This window comes from Coptis chinensis, chromosome 2 (genome assembly GCF_015680905.1).
Source record: "Coptis chinensis isolate HL-2020 chromosome 2, ASM1568090v1, whole genome shotgun sequence".
Classification (NCBI taxonomy): domain Eukaryota; kingdom Viridiplantae; phylum Streptophyta; class Magnoliopsida; order Ranunculales; family Ranunculaceae; genus Coptis; species Coptis chinensis.
In genome coordinates this window covers 76,831,573-76,850,119 of record NC_141457.1, presented here as the reverse complement: position 1 = coordinate 76,850,119, position 18,547 = coordinate 76,831,573, and positions in this window count along the sequence as shown.

Below are 18,547 nucleotides of genomic sequence, written 5' to 3'. Positions count from 1 at the left end.
CACTGTTATTTATTATGCTAGTAAAACATTAAACGATGCTCAACGAAATTATTCAACTACCGAAAAAGAATTCTTAGCCGTCATTTATGCTTTAGATAAGTTTCGTCCTTATTTGGTTGGTTCTAAAACCTTAGTTTACACGGACCATGCAGCCCTTAAGTACCTTCTTGCGAAGAAGGATGCTAAGCAGAGATTAATCGATGGATCCTTCTCCTACAAGAGTTCACATTAGAAATAAAGGACAAAAAAGGGTCAAAAACGAAGTTGCCGACCACCTATCTAGACTCACAAACGGCGATCGATCGATTCGAGTCCATACCGGACTCTTTTTCACGATGAGCATCGTATGCCATTTTTTCAGCACCATGGTATCTTCGACATTGTAAATTATTTAGCGGCTGATGTTATGCCTTATAATTGGTCAAGAAATGAGCGTAAGAAGTTCTTGGCGAGAGTTAAGTTATACTCTTTGGGATGAGCCCTATCTTTTTAAGTATTATGCGGATCGATTATTCGTCGTTGTATTCCCGGTGGGAATACAATGAAGTTCTATCGTTCTCGCCATGACGAGAGAGAGTGTGGTGGCCATTTTAGTGGAATGAAAACAGCCGCTAAAGTTCTTCAATGTGGATTTTATTGGCCTACCTTTTTTAAGGATGCCCAAGTGCATTGCAAGACATGTATTCGTTGCCAACAACTTGGCTGAATCCGGCGTAATATGATGCCATTAAATCCAATCTTGATAGTAGAAATTTTTGGCGTTTGGGGCATTGATTTCATGGGTCCTTTTCCGGTTTCCCACGGTTTCATTTATATTCTAGTTGCCGTGGACTACGGTGTCTAAATAGATAGAGGCCCTAGCTTGCCGTAGCAATGACCATAAGACCGTTGTATTTTTATCAAAGAATATATTTTTAAATCGGGTTTGGCATTAGAAAGCCATCATTAGTGATGGTGGCACACATTTTGCAATGAGTTGTTGCATCCCTAGTGAAAAGGTATGGAGTTACACACAAAGTAGCAACTCCTTATCATCCACAAACTAGCGGACAAGTAGAAGTTTCTAATAGGAAATCAAAAGATTTTAGAAACAATCAGAAAACCACGATAGGAAATTTGGTCAAAGCGTCTATCGGATGCCTTATGGGCGTATAAAACTGCTTTCAAAACTCCTATAGGTATGTCTCCCTTTAGACTTGTATTTGGGAAATCATGTCATTTGCCCGTTGAATTAGAGCACCATGCTCGTGGGCTATAAAAGCTTTAACTTCAATATTGATGAGGGGGTGTCAAACCTTGTCAGTTGCAATTGAATGAGTTTGAAGAAATCCATAGGGATTCTTACGATCTCACAAAGGATTATAAAGCTAACATGAAACGTGTTCATGATAAGCAAATCTTGCGCAAAAAGTTTGTGGTCGGTCAAAATGTCTTGCTTTACAACTCCCGTCTACATATTTTCCGTGGAAACTAAAAACCCGTTGGTGCGGTCCCTTTTCTCAGTTCTTCAAGTCACCCCTTACGGGGCAATCACCTTGGTAAATCCAAATGACAACAGTACCTTTCAAGTTAATGGTCAACGGTTAAAACATTTTCACGAACTTCTGTCCCCTGATGTAGAGGAAGTCCTTTTACAGGACCCTGTCTATGGAGATGAATTCCTACGAAATAAAATTGACTAGTCTACCTACGAAATAAAGCGATGAAACTCAAAACGTAAGTAAACTAAAACTAATCTTATGGGTCTATGTTTATCAAGAATTCTACTCTCAATCCTATGAGATATAGTGGTGTAGAGTGATTCGTTTCACTCCTAGTCCTTCCGCATGTTATTGTTCTCTACGTGTAAGTACTCTTAACTCTAAGTCTTATGAGAGATTTACGAAAAGGCAACTAGACTACGATGCAACTACCCACAAGATGCAACTAGTCGGTTATCAAAATAACTAAAGGAATGCTACGTTGATTCGATGATAAGGAGTTAGAGGGGGATTGATTCCACCTTAACTCGACTTAATCATATTAACTTAATTTAATCGTCGTAATCTGAATTGAGCGCGCAGAACAATTGGTTCTTCCTAATCCCTAATTACACATGGCATTCCTACCAATTCATAACTAGCATGTGAACGATTAAACACATTCTCATGGTGAACTAATCGTTTCTAGAGTGGAAAGGAAATTACGACAATTCTACGATAGTCGGAATCAAGCTTTCATCAAGGCTTCTCAACCCCCTCTAATGGAGGGTTAGCCGAGAATCATTACGCAATCATTTTCGATTAAAGTTAAACTAAACATGATATAAAGAATTGAAATTTACTAATCTAAATTAAACAATAATTAAAATCTAATTAATAACTAAGAATTGAATAACAAGTAATAAATGAATCAGATCTAACACAAATGTAAATGACAAGAATCAAAATTTAACAACTAGCTATTTTATTAATCAAACTAATTAAGAGTAATGATTCTAATAGTTTAATCTAAAACAAGAATTAGATTTGAAATTAAACTTAATTAAAAACAATTAAATAAAAACTAGATCTAGAAGCTACTTTAATGGCTACTTTTTACTCTAACCTATCTACCATTAACTATCTACCATTAACAAAGAGCTAAGCTTTTGTTTTTATACTTTCAGATCCAAAAATCGGGCATGGGCTTTGAGCCATGTTTTGGGCCAGAGAATCAGGCCCAAAACCCAATTCTTTCAGTCCAAAAAGGCCTCTTCAGCTGTAGTTGGCTTCAACAGACTTTTTGTCCACTTTTGCTCCTCTGATTGGATCAAGGATTAGACCATTTGAAAGCTCTTTCTAAGCCGGTCGTTTTGACATAAGGTAGGCCCCATTCCGAGGTCTAAGTCCAAAGATATGGCCTTCGGAAGTTCTGCTGACTTTGTGTGCTGTTTCTGCCCGCGTCGACTTTTCAACTTTTGACCGGGCTTTAGAAAGGCTTTGTCTTCTTGAATCTTGGCCTTTAATCATGGAACTCCTTAGTAACCAACCTTTGCTCCTTTATCTCGCTAAAGTGGCACATTTCTGCACATAATGGACTTTGAAGCCTGAAATACATAAAACACGAATCGGTGTTAACTCTTAATTATTACTCACATAATTGGTCTAAAAGTATGTCTGTTACAGGGTTAAAACTACAGTTTTGGGCTCTTATCAAACCACCCCCAAACAGCATTTTGCTTGTCCTCAAGCAAAGATGAGAAATTAGAATAATTAACCAAAAAATGGAGTTCTAACTACTCTCGTTTTTATTTGAGTCGCGACAGCATTGACCATATGCAACAAGGGCTTTAAACCACTAGGAATTCCCTAGTGGATGAGTTATAGCCTCGTGAGAGTTTTCCAGTGAAGGTACTCACAAACTTCATCTATACTACAACGACTAAGAAATAAAACTATTGTTTCCTTATTCATGCTCTACATTATCTATACCTCTCATTAGCAATGCATATAGAGTAATCAAGTCGAAACCTAAGCTAATATATGCATAATAATCAATCATCTACAATAAACATATATACAATGAGTAATACTATGAAATGCCTAGCAGGTTCATTTCTGAAACTCGGAATAGCGTCCTTAAGTAGGTTCTCACAATAATAGTCAAGATACAACACTCTGATTTTTCCACTCAAGTTTTATTTACTCTAGTGCTTGATGGGCACACTTTACCTTACAATCTCAATGACAACAAGGAAGCCGAGTCGATCCAAACACATCTGCCACTTACTATCACACTAACCTATTCCTAATTGAGCTAGAGGTCTTTATTAGGTGTTGCGGGGATTAGGAGATGGTTTAAGAAGGAAGGAAATGGATATTCAAAAAGGACAAGTCTGAGATAATAGAGTTTTCATATTATGTAACTTAAAGAAAACCTTGTTATTTTCTTTTGCTTCTATACTTTGTTTCCATCCCTAGCCATATTTTTCTTTTTCTTTTCTTTGGCTTTTGACTCCTTTTTTTATTCTTTTTGGAGTTTTTATTTATTTCTTTTTTTTTTTTTCTTTTCCTTGGATGGAAACTTCTTTTCTTTATTTTCTGAAGTAATTAACTAACTTTTGTTTATACAAGTTTTTCTCTTCTTCTTTCTTCCTCATTCTATTCTCAGACTTATTCTAAATTGGGTAGTTTGATTTATTTTTTTATTTTGTTTTTGTTTTTGTAACAGGGTAAAGGGATTGTGGTTTATGAAAGGCTAAAGGAAAGCTCAGAGGGGCGACTAGCGGGAAATAATTCATAGGTTTGAATTTTTGGCTATATCGATCCAAAAAGGGCCTAAATTCTCGCTTAGGATATGGCATAGTGATCAAGCAAGTGGACATGTGATTTCTCTATCCGGATTTTACTTCTCCCTTGTGTCATTTCTCAAATGTTTTGGCTTCATATAAGGCTTTAGGCTATATTCTCACAGGATTTGTAGAATAAGTACTCTAGCCTAGATTTTGAAACTTCTTTTGCTAACAATCGTAGATACTCATGTAATATATTTATAGATAGATGCAAAGATTATTACCTACATATTAACCTAAGTTTCTAACAATTATTCTAATGCAAAAGCTACATTGAGACTTCTAGATTGTTAAGAGCATAGAGAAGGAAAACAATACCACTATTCCTAAGTGTATAGCATGAACTTATTTATTTATATTTTTGAATTTTTAAAATTTTAACTAGAAAACAAATGCATATTAACTCTATCTATATCCTAACGGATGCCTTAATTACACGTGTTTCTATGCCCCCCAAACAAGAAGCATGCTTTGTCCTCAAAGCATTGTAAATAAAGAGGGTAAGAAAAATACCATTCAAAGCGTGTGAAATTCAGAACATCCGCAAAACAAAGTTAGAACGTACTAATAAAGGAAATAAACCGACCTTAACTCTATAATGAAGTTCTACCCATTATGGGGTTAAGAAGAATGAAATTGCTTGGGACATAGCGGACACTAACTAGAATGAAAACTTACCTTATCTCGCATTACTCATCATCTTCCTCATCCTCTTCTTCCATAAAGAAGTGAGGTTCCTTTAGATCTGCCATGCCATGATAATTTGCCAAGCTTCCGCCATTTATCATCTATTATTGCTAACCTATTAAGAGCCACTTGGTCCGACGGGGTGTAGGGTGCAAACGATGAGGTTGTATCCTCCACCCTGCCAAATCATTACGACGGAAAGATCGAATAATACTATTGGTGGGTCGATGCGATTGTCGACCGTAATCCAATCCGTGAAACGTGTACAAAAAATAGGGAAGAAACATAGCATAATACGGGAAACTAGAACAGGCATAATAAGGAACTTATGCCTCATGCTATGGGATCGAGCTAAACTAGACATCAAGGTTCGGGGAAAGTCATGACACATACGTCCCGCGGCTAAAGCAAGGAAAACGCTGCAAGTGGCATCATTCACAGAAGAAAAATGCCATTCCCCTAAAATGTTTAGCATGATCCAAAACATAACATTTCCTATGTTCATGGACAGGCTACCAAAAGCGACGTTATAGTTCCCTTGGTCCTCGATACGGAAAATGCCCGCCCCATACGACTCATGCAAAAACTCGTAAGTGTAGACATACATATTATCTACCCAATAGCACCATGGGTCTTGTATTTCAGCGGGCATAGCAAGTCCATGAACAAATGCTAGCAAGAACCTGGTAATTTCCATTGGTTCATTATCAATGTTGATGGAGAACACTTGTTCTCCATCTGGTCTTTCAAAGAAAATGCAGTTATCGTAAAAATAAGATGCTAGTGTTGGAGAATAAAGTGCATCCGGTCTTACCATAAGCGGCTCCCAGCCAACATATGTGATCGCCTCGCGAAACCAAGCACCATAAGTAGTGCTTTGGAACAAATCTTCAAAGGACTGTTCCGGTATCAGTGTTGGAGATGTCATCTCAAAATAACGCTCTGGAATAGCTGCGAATGATCCGAATACTACCCGCAGAAAACTGGAAATTTTCTGGTCCACGGAAGTCAGGGCGCGAGTGCGCTCTGAGTATTTGAAATTTCCAGTGTTTGAGCGTGGGTCGCGCTTAAGCGAAGCCGAAAAGGCCGGAGTTGGAGTTTAAACTTGGAAAATGAGCCAACACGTGGGAATCGTGGGAGTGAAAGGTGAGTGATGGAGTTTAGGTGTAGTGTGAGTTGTGAGTGTAGAATGTATGAAGTTTATATAGGTTTTAAGTTGCTAAAACGGATCGGGAAGTTGCCAAAAGTATTTACGGCAGTTTCCGAAAATTCTAAAATTTCCAAACCCGAAAACGGAAACAACTCATTATCTTGATTCTAATTCAAACCTAGTATCTTTTAGGTTGAATTTATGATAGAATCTACCTATTTAATCTAGATTTCATCCTACCCTTATACTTATTCCTGGATATGCCTAAACGGCCATATTTTCACCTTGACTCCATGAATAAATTCTAAACGAGGGTTATCTAAAAATCATCTTTGGAATAGATAAAACCACCCCCAAACAATTTGGGAAGGTGGGATCAATATGAGACAACCACGATAATAAAAATAACCGCGATTATATTAAAATTTTCATTCGAGTACATTTCACTACAAAATTCAAATTACGGAAATAAACTTACATTAAAATAAATAACAATAATAAAACTACAAATAAACATAAAACATCAAACGATGCTATCCCTAACTACTCCGAACTGGTAGCGGAGGGCACACGGTCCGAGATCGCTCCTAGGCTCTCGATGGGGCAAAGACTATTCCTCCTTCAGCGACGGCGCTCGTGTCTCGATGGTGTGTCCTCGGAAGGAGAGTCCCCGTGGAGGTGGGAATCGTGTAAGCATCTCGCCCGGGCGCCGAGCTTCTAGCTCGGCCCTCATTCATTCCCACCTCTCATCCTCTGCGGGTACGAGCTCGGTTATGATGCATCGTTGCTCGTCGAGTCCGGAGGTCTTCGCAGAGATAGTGTTGTTTTAACGACGATGCCACGATGAATCACAGCCGATGTCTCGTGATCGACCAAAGACCTCTCCAAGGTATCCGCATCAAAACATGTCAAATCCTCCTCATCCTCCGAGGCATTCTGATTTCCCCCAGCCTCCTCGGCATTCTCCTCTCCACCAGCCTCTTCTTCTTCTTCTCTATCCTCAACCAACCTCCAAACTCGTTGGACACACTCCCTATAGATGCGCGGGTTACGGTGTAGGGTGACGTAAGTCCTATCAGTCGCCTGAGCTGCTCTCAACTTCAACATGATCTTGGTTATCAACACAGGGAGAGGGGCAACAAACTTCCCTACTCCCTAATCATGCTAAGCGAAACTCCAAGATCGTAACTTCGTACTTCTGCTCCTGGAGTATCCATAAGATATGGAGGCAGTTCAGGTTGATGTCGCTGACCTTCTCCTTCCCCAGGACGTTCCGACCAATTCACTGAGCTGCAGCCAGCTGGTTGGTCCTAAGGGAAGCCTGTCGAACACAATGCGATCTCACATTGTAGTCCCCTCCAATAACTGTCTCGTTCATCAATGGCTCTACCCCATTATGTTGGGACTCCTACAGGGTGACATCCAGATGGATTCTAGGCGGGATGCCTAGAATTTCAGCCAACAACCCAGTCGTCACTTCCTTCCTCCTCTTCGCCACCACAACAAAAATCCTAGTCCCTTCCAACTCCCTCGTATTGTAGAACCGTCTGACTAAGTCCTCGTGGTAATAGGCTTCAGTCGAGTACCACAAGCTATTCCAGTCTCGATCGATCATTTAAAATCACACGTAGAAGCGGCGTGAAAGTGGTCGCCGGTAAAAGCTTGCTCCGGCAAAATTCGGCATTGTTGAGCCATTGGAAGTTTGGAATGTAGTGGGGGTTTAAATGGGATGTGGTGGTGGGATTTAAATCGACCGGCTGAAGCAACAGTGGTGGTGGTGGTGGTGGGTGTGGTGGTGGTGGCAGCACCAAAATTTGGAGTTTTCGGTGGTTTTGGTGATGTAAATCGGTGGGGTTGTGGTGGGAAGCTTTTAGAGTCGATTTGGGTTAGGTATTGATTGATTGTGGTGGGTTTTTTTTTTTTTTTTTTTAGGTTTGTTTGAGCTTTTGGGCATTAATGGCGGATGGAGAAGAAGATCGCGACTGTTGGCTAAGGTAAGGGCGCGGTCGCGCTGTCGGTGGGCGCGGGTTGGGTTCAAGCCCAAATCGAAATTTTTGATTTTTTTCGATTTTTCGCGAAACTTCAAATCAAAATTTCCGCTTCGTTACCGGTCCGATTTTTGTGAATGAGATATGGAAATGATCAGGAGAGAATTTCCAATCTAATGATCTATAAAACACTCTATTCCGACCATGGATGACATATAAGATAGTGAAAAACGCCTCGAAGTGCGTGCATGACGTACGTTATGCGAACAATTGGACTCTAAAATCATGGATTATGTCAACCCGAATCGTTATACAATTAAACGGCCTAAACAACTCTAATGGGACATAAACATTCTAGGATCGGAAACATTTAACACCCACCCCAAACAAATTTTTACAACGAAGCTTAGAAAATTTGTTTTTAGCGATATGGTCTTTTAAAGTCGATTCGAGACTTCCTATATTACTATGTTTATTCTTTATATATATATATATATATATATATATATAGATTCGAGATTATACTACTATGTTTATTCTTTAATATATATATATATATATATATATATTTATTTATTTATTTATTTTTTAATTTTAAAAAGAAAACAATAAACAAGAAAAACATAATTTACCCCATAGAGAAACATGACTCAAAAATCCGAGAAAACATGCAAGAGTGGAAAACGTGAATTATGTCAAACGTGGACTTAGGATCCGGTACTTACAACCACACACTCCATAGGGAGGGCCCGGTTACCTTAATGGTGCACTCACCAATATATGGAAATGAAAGGAAATGCACCAAACACAAAAGTTGAGTCATTTATAGTCAGATACTCGAGACTTTATCTAAACGTATGTATGAACATGCAGTTTACCATATATCAACAACCGAAATAGTTGTGGATCATTCCATAAATAAATATCACAGAAAACATATCCAAACACAATCAAGTACCAATATTTCCTATGACGCAACCTAGTGAAATGAAAGTGAAGTCGGATAACCCTATTACGTAACCTAGCGTGCACCTTCTTTTTCATTTTTGAATGAGTGGGTGTTCTAGTAAATAAGTGTGGTAAAGTGAATGGTTGTGGAGAATATGGTGGATATGGATAAGTTGTAGAAAGACAGCCTGTAAACAATGAGGATGTGGTTTTAGCACAAAACTCATTCATTGTGTGTGTAGGGACTGTCTCAAGTCTGAAAATGAAGGTGTCCAATGGGTTGTCCTTCTGAAGTATTTGTTTACTAGGTGGATTTAAAAAATTATGGAGCACTGAAGAAACAAAAGGATCGAGTGCAAACTCGAGATTCCTTTGAAAGGGTGGAAGGAGGGGAGTCGAGGTGGTTGTTGTGCAAAGTAGTTCTTGATAGGGTGAATCATCACCTGCTCTAAGAAACTCATCGAATTGCTCATCTAGATTGGTCATATCCACGTTACTATGATAGTCCTCTATATCTCTGAGAAAGTCATCTATCTCCTCCTTATCCGTAATATGTGTATCGACTAGTGTAGGGATGGAAATGTTGGAGTCCGATCTTCCAAAGGAAAGAAATTTGGGCATCGATTATCGAGGGAGCGTGTTGTTGAAATAATCTCGAGCAAAGCTCTCGATCATGCTAACCTCTCCATCCATGCGATCTAATCGGGTACCGTGTGTCTTTGTTTTAAAACATTGACTTCAATGACAAGATGGCCAAAAGACATGGACATTGAACCATTACGCAATTAATGAGCGCGATTGGTAGTTGCGAGAAAAAGGGCGCCTAAGATGATGGGACAGAGTCGCGTTGCGACTTCGTGGTCAAGGATGACAAAATCAGCCCGGATAGTAAAAATCCTGAATTTTTACCGAACATTTTCGACGACACCCTTAGGATACTTAATAGACCGATCAGCTAATTGCAACGTCATTTTAGTGGGTTGCATCTCGTCTAGACCTATTTGTCTATACAAATAAAATGGGAGTAAGTTAACACTAGCCCCCGTGTCTAATAACGCGGTCATCGTGATAAGGATCTCCTAAGGTGCATTATCTGATGGGGATCGACCGTGGTCCTTGTACTTAACAATTCCATTATGTTAAGATAAAGTTGGGAATTGCTCGCATTAAAAGGCGTCTTTTGGTATATATTGGTCTTACGCCTAGTAGTACACAATTCCTTAAGAAACTTAGCATGGTGTGGTAGCTTTTTTATAGCTTCAAGGAAAGGAAGGTTTATAGTTAGATTCTTGAAAACATCCCTAATCTCCTCATAATTTGTATCCCTAGTTAACATGGCTAATTTTTGTGGAAACAGTGGTTTCTATCTATATTTAGCAATGGTATTACCTGGATGTTTAACCGTGGCTTCCTGTTTCTTAGGTTTTGTCAGAACCGGTACCTCTACAGTGGTAGGCTCTTCAGTTTCTATTTTGGTATCTAGTAATATAGCAGGTGTAGGGGCTACTGGTGGGGTAACTATAGGCATAGTTACTTTGTTATCAACCACTCTGCCAGAACGGAGAGTGGTGATGGCCTTTAGCTCACCTACATTTTCATGTTCCTTACTAGTATTATCGGTTACCTCAAAGGCTGTATTTGTTGTTTTAGGATTAGGTATTTCGTGACTTGGAAACACACCTTTGGGTTGGGCTTTATTTTGAGCCAACTGTTGGGTTAAATTATTAAAGGATTGTAGAAGTTGTTGGTTAGATTGAGCCATGGTTTGGAAAAGTTTTTGGCTCACTTGTATGAAGGTGTCAAGACGATCCGGTTGTGTGGGTGTAGTAGTCACGGGTGGTGTGACTGGAACTATTTCACATGAATTATTTATGGGTGGATTTTGATAGTTATTATTTACCGAAACGATACCTCTATTAGCATTATAATTATTATAATTACCTTGACTTTGTGCTTGACCTTGTCGAGTTTGCGCTTGGTTGTTATAATTATTAAAATTACCCTGACCCTGTCCTTGTCGTAGTGGGGCTTGGTTAAAGCTGAGCGTAGGCCTAACATATTGATTATTGTACCCTTGAGGTGTGACGCGTTTTGGTTATTTCTCCAACCCGAAGTTGGGATTTTGTCCAAGGGCGTTAGGTTCACTATTAATGGAACAAGCCTGTTCATAGGCAATAGGACGATGTAGTCGGGGTTGCTCGGGGCTCAACAGAAACTACATGAATTTGAATTTACATTCATGACGGGGATTGGCTTTTTGTTGTACTGAAATGGCCTCTACCTTTTTGTGAGGGATTCAATTAGAGTTTTAAGCTCGGGATCGATTTAACCTCAAACATCTTGGTAGCCTTAACTGTTGAAGAAGAACTAGCGGGAGGGGAGTAATCGTCACTACCCCCTAATTATTATTATTACGCTTTAGTCCGATCTTCCAAAATTTATATGCCTCACGAGGCTCCTTTACTTAAGAAACTACCCCATTCATTATGTCTAGGACTTCTTTATGGTGGTGTAGAAGTCCTTTGAAAAAGGCACGAACTAACGTGTCTTTCGCTAAATTATGACGTGGACACTCTATAAGGAGATCGGTGAAACGATTCCAAGCCTTTGAAAATAATTCATGAGGATTTTGTCGAAAAGAAATGAATCTTGGAAAGCATCTCATCCGTCTTTAGGGGTGGGTAAAATGTTCCATAAACAATTTGAACAAGTTTAGCCCACGAGTCCACAAATTAGGCGTTTGGGCGATTAACCAAAGACGCCTTTATCGGCTAAGGTGAAAGGGAATACCCGAGTTTAATTTGTTCCGCACCAACCGTAGGATGGTCGAATGTTGTTAGGACTTGTTCAATCCTACGCATGTGCTGATAAGGTTTTTCATGGTCTAAACCATGAAAAACGGGTAACAAATTAAAAATATTTGGGGGGATTCGGAAATCCCCCACTGGGTCTGCTATAACGATGCAAGATTTGGGGCTATCGCTCAAGGCTTTGTAGAAGTCAGAGAGAGGAGTCTATTCTTCGTCGGGCATTGTGTCAGGTGATGTGTGTGAAATAGTAGCTAGAGGTGTAGTGGGTGGTATACTAGATAGACTTGTTTGTTGGCGTTGTTGTTGTGTAATTACGTTACGTGTTTTTGTTCGCCGGACCTTAATCTCATACAAGGCTAAAACCAAACTTAGCTAAACACATCAACACTCCAAAAATTCGATATACTAGTATAAACCTCTAACAGGAGATGCGAGGTGTGGAAGAAAGGAATACCGACAAGGTCCTTGCTTCGCTTATGAATAGCGTCTTGTTTCTGGCGTGTTGAGTGTATATAACAAGTTAGAACACTGAAAAAAATTGAAAAAACAACGTTCGAATCAAAACTGTCGAAATCTGAAAAAATTAACAAAGGCTGAAAGTGCGCGCAGATAGCCTGTCGCGGCGCTCGGGTAATTTTCAAATTACAGTGTTTTTGTTTTTCCACATGGGGGGTCGTCGCTCTTGTTCCAGGCTACTAGGGCGCGATCGCGCTCAGTGTAATTTTTCCCGGAATTTTCCAACGTTGAATCGGATAACCACAGTATGAATCACACACGGGTGAGTGGGTGAAATGGGACTTTAAGAAAAGTACTAACACTACGAAAATAATACGAAAGTGAAACTAAGAGTGGCAACGGCGCCATTTGATAAAAGTGATTTTACGTATTCTAACTATCTATGCGTAAACACAAATAATCAATTTACGTAAATACGTGTTTATATAAATATTCCTACTCTCAATAACGAAGTAATATCAGAGAGTCAGGATTCGTTCCACTCATAAACCCTCAAGACGTAAATTAGAATTCAACTACTCGACACAAGGAACAATGGTGAACAATGAGAGTAGTGTGTGATGTGAAATTTCTAATATCATTATACTATCATTTCTATATGAAATTGAATACAACATAATCTAAAGATTCTAACTTTATGAAATTTAACTAAACAATAATCCAACCCAACATCAATAACTACGAAATGACTAACAACCAAGAAATGAAATTAGATCTAAGCAATAGATAAATGACAAAATCGAATTTGATCAATAATAAACTACTTTATTTATCTAATGAAGCAATAACAATATTTTAATATTTTAAATTAAAACAAGAGAAATGAAAACTAATTAAAATGGAGATTTAATTCTAGATCTAAAAATTATTCTAGATCTATCTTTTTCTGACCCTAAACTCCATTAACATTAGCTTCCTAACCTACTTATTTTCTAACCTAACTATCTACCATTAACAAAGAGCTAAGATTTTGTTTTTATACTTTCAGATCCAAAAATTGTGCATGGGCTTGGAGCCATGTTTTGGGCCAGAGAATCAGGCCCAAAACCCAATTCTTTCAGTCCAAAAAGGCCTCTTCAGCTGCAGTTGGCTTCAACAGAATTTTCATCCACTTTTGCTCCTCTGATTGGATCACGGCTTAGACCATTGGAAAGCTTTTTCCGAGCCGGTCGTTTTGACATAAGGTAGGTCCCATTCCGAGGTCTGAGTCCAAAGATATGGCCTTCAGAAGTTTTCGACTTTGTGTCTTTGTTTTACGCCCGCGTCGACTTTTCAGACTTTTAACCGGGCTTTAGAAAGGCTTTGTCTTCTTGAATCTTGGCCTTTAATCATGGAACTCCTTAGTAACCGACCTTTGCTCCTTTATCTTGCTAAAGTGGCACATTTATGCACATAATGGACTTTGAAGCCTGAAATGCATTAAAACACGTGTCGGTGTTAACTCTTAATTATTACTCACATAGTTGGTCTAAAAGTATATGTCATTATAGGGTTAAAACTACAGTTTGGGGCTCTTATCAAACCACCCCAAACAGCATTTTGCTTGTCCTTAAGCAAAGATGAGAAATTAGAATAAGTGACAAAAAAAATAGAGTTCTAACTACTCGTTTTATTTGAGTGCGATTGCATTGACCATATCTGACAAGGGCCTTAAACCACTAGGAATTCCCTAGTGACGAAGTTATAACCTCGTGAGAGTTTTTCGATGAAGGTACTCACAAACTTCATCTATACTACAACGACTAAGAAATAAAACTATTGTTTCCTTATTCATGCTCTACATTATCTATACCTCTCATTAGCAATGCATATAGAGTAATCAAGTGAAAACCTAAGCTAATATATGCATAATAATCAATCATCTACAATAAACATATATACAATGAGTAATACTATGAAATGCCTAGCAGGTTCATTTCTGAAACTTCGAATAAGCCCTTCAAGTAAGTTCTCACAATAATAGTCAAGATACAACACTCTGATTTTTCCACTCAAGTTTATTTACTCTAGTCGCAGGGCACACTTTACCTTACAATCTCAATGACAACAAAGGAAGCTGAGTCGATCAAACACATCTGCCACTTACTATCACACTAACCTATTCCTAATTGAGCTAGAGGTCTTTATTAGGTGTTCATGGGGATTAGGAGATGGTTTAAGAAGGAAGGAAATGGATATTCAAAAAGGACAAGTCCGAGATAATAGAGTTTTGAATATTATGTAACTTAGAAAACCTTGTTATTTTCTTTTGCTTCTATACTTTGTTTCCATCCCTAGCCATATTTTTCTTTTTCTTTTCTTTGGCTTTTGACTCCCTTTTATTCTATTTTTGGAGTTTTTATTTATTTCTATTTTTTTTTTCTTTTCCTTGGATGGAAACTTCTTTTCTTTATTTTCTGAAGCAATTAACTAACTTTTGTTTACACAAGTTTTTCTCTTCTTCTTTCTTCCTTATTCTATTCTCAGACTTATTCTAAATTGGGTAGGTTGATTTATTTTTTTATTTTGTTTTTGTTTTTGTAACTGATAAGATCCCAAAATTGTAGTTTTAACTTTGTAACAGACATACTTTTAGACCAATTATGTGAGTAATAATTAAGAGTTAGCACTGATTACGTGTTTTTATACATTTCAAGTTGCAAAGTCCATTATGTGCAGAAATGTGCCACTTTAGTGAGATAAAGGAGCAATGGTTGGTTGCTAAGGAGTTCTGTGATTAAAAGTCAATTTTCAAGAAGACAAAGCCTCAGTAAAGCCCGGTCAGAAGATGAAAAGTCAAAGTCCACGAGTAAAAAGAAAGCACAAAGTCAACAGAACTTCCGAAGACCATATCTTTGGACTCAGACCTCGGAATGAGGCCTACCTTATGTCAAAACGACCGGCTTGGAAAGAGCTTTCCAATGGTTTAAGCCTTGATCTAATCAGAGGAGCAGAAATGGACGAAAAGTCTGTTAAAGCCAACTGCAGCTGAAGAGTCCTTTTTGATCGAAGAATTGGTTTTGGGCCTGATTCTCTGCCCCAAAACATGGCTCCAAGCCCATGCACGATTTTTGGATCTGAGAGTATAAAAACCAAAGCTTCACTCTTTGTTAATGGTAGTTAGTTAATGGTAGCTAGTTAGACCTAAATTAATATATAGAATTCTAGATCTAGTTTTATTAATTAAATTAAGTTTAGTTCCATTTTGAATTCTTGTTTAGATTAAATCTTTGAATCATTGTTCTTGATTGATTTAGATAAATAAAATAGTTATTTTATCAATTTCGAATTGTGTATTTCAATCTATTAGATCTATTTTAATTATTGTTGGTTACCATTTCTTAGTTGTTAATTAGATTTTAATCATTATTGTTTAAGTAAGTAAATTTCAATTTCTTAAATTATGTTTAGTTTAGATTCAATGGGAAATGTTAGTTTGATGACTCAAGGCTAAAACCTCCATTAGAGGGGTTGATGAAGCCTTGATGAAAACTTAGTGGTTAGTATAGAATTGGTTGTAGAATCTATTCCACTCTAGAAGGTCGTGTTTAAGCCATGAGAATGGGTGGGCGACCTCACATGCTAGTTAGTATTAGGTAGAAATGCTAGGAACACTAGGGATTAGAACTCGAAATTCTCGCCGTAAGAACGTGAGAATTGAGATACAACATTCTACGCTAGGTTGTTAAGTTGGATTCGAGGTGGATTCAATTCCCCTCTAATTTCTTTATCTAGATTCAAACAATCGTATTTCCATAGTATTCGTAGTTAAATTCAACGTAGACTCTTTTTAGTAAGTATCGTAGTATATCACCTTCGTAAAGCTCTCATAGACTTAAGACCGACTAATTAGATTAGAAAACATCCATGCTAGAGCACTAGGAGAGGAACGAATTTGTTACTCCACTCTATTTCGATAGAATTGAGAGTTGAAACTTTGATAAAATATAGACCCAGAAGATAGTTTTAGTTACTTACGTTTTGAGTTTTATCGTTCATTTCGTAGGTAAACTATTCATTTTACATTTATCAAATGGCGCCGCTGCCATCTTAGTTGCACTTTAGCATTGTTTTCATAGTAGAATTAGTCATTTTTAAGTCCCATTAAACCCACCCACCCTTGTTTGATTCATACTGTGGTTATCCGTTTCAGCATCGAAAAATTTCGGGAAAAATTACATGGAGAGCGATCGTGCCTATAAGGAGCGCGCTTGCGCCCTTGATCTGGACTTCGAAAGCGACCGCCCTCATTGGACATCGGAGCGACCCCCTCTTCTTACCAAGCACCAGCGCTTACCACTTGCTGGACTAGGAGCGGACAGCTATCTATGCGGCAGCACTGCTAAGCGCTGTGCAAAATTTTTGCGGATTTCTACGGGTTTGTTTCGAACTTCGATTTTTTAAGTTTTTCACCGTTCTAACTTGTTATTTACACTGAACACGCGTAAACAAGACGCTATTCATAAGCGAAGCAAGGACACAATCAGGTAGTCCTTTCTTCCACACCTCGCATCTCTAGTTAGAGGTTTCTACTAGTATATCAGAATTGTTGGGAGTGTTGCATGTTTAGGTAAGTTCGACTTAGTCTTGCATGAGATTAAGGTCCGGTCGAACAAAACCACCAAACGTAATCACACAACAACGTCAACAAACAATTCTATCTAGTATACCACCCACTACACCTCTAGCTACTATTTCACACACACCACCTGATATTATGGCTGAAGAAAGAGAGACTCCTCTCTCCGACTTCTACAAAGCTTTGAGCGATAGCCCTAAGTCTTGCATCGTTCTAGCAGACCCAGTGGGGGATTTTCGAATCCCCCCAAACATATTTAATTTGTTACCCGTTTTCCATGGTTTAGGCCATGAAAAACCTTACCAACACATGCGTAGGATTGAACAAGTCCTTACAACATTCCATCATCCTACGGTTGGTGCGGAACAAATTAAACTGAGGGTATTTCCTTCACCTTAGCCCGATAAAGGCGCGTGTTTTGGTTAAGCGCCTGCGCTAACTCTCGTGGACTCATGGGCTAAACTTGTTGTTTGTTTATGGAACATTTTTACCCACCCCTAAAAGACGGATGAGATGCTTTCCAAGATTCATTTTTCCGACAAAATCCTCATGAATCATTTTTCGAGGCTTAGAATCGTTTCACCGATCCGCTTATAGAGTGTCCACACCATAACCTAGCAAAAGACACGTTAGTTCGTGCCTTTTCAAAGGACTTCAACATCACCATAAATAAGTCCTTGACATAATGAATGGGGGTAGTTTCCTAAGTAAAGGAGAGCCCGGAGGCTTACAAATTTTTAGAAGAACAAACTAAACACAATAACAATTGGGGGGGGAGTGATGATATCCCCCGCTCTGCTAGTTCTTCTTCAACAATTAAGGCCGCCGGCATGTTTGAGATGAAACCCGATCCAGAACTTAAAAATTTAATCGAATCTCTAATTAAAAGGTAGAGGCTATTTCTATTCAACAAAAGCCTATCCCCGTCATGAATGTTAACTCCAACCCATGTAATGTCTGTTCGAGTCCTGAGCACCCTGACTCCCATTGTCCTCTCGCCTATGAACAACAACAATTAGAGCAAGATAATGTTTACTCCATTAATAATTATCCTATTCCTAATGCCATGGAGACAACATCCCAACTTTAGTTGCAAAAACAATCAACAAGTTACACCTCCGGTGTTTAATAACCAAAATGTTAGGCAAGCTAACAACTATAATCAAGCTCCACCTAGGCAAGGGCGGGGACAAGGTCGGAAATGATAATAATTATAACAACCAAAGCTTAAACCACGACAAGGTGTAGCACAAGGTCAGAATAATTATAATAGTTATAATACCAATAGAGGTATCGTTAGGTTAACAATAGTAACTATCAAAACCCACCCATAAATAATCAACGCGTGAGATAGTTCCCAAATTCGTCACCACACGTGACTACTACACCTACACAACCGGACCGTGATCGACGCCTTTATACTGAGTTACCCAACAACTTTTCCAATCAATGACTCAATCAAACCAACAGATATTACAATCCATAAATCGGGGCATACAACGGTTAGCCCAAGAGAAAGCCCAACCAAAAGTGTGTTTCGGGACAAAAGCGATACCAAACCCTAAAACAACAAACACG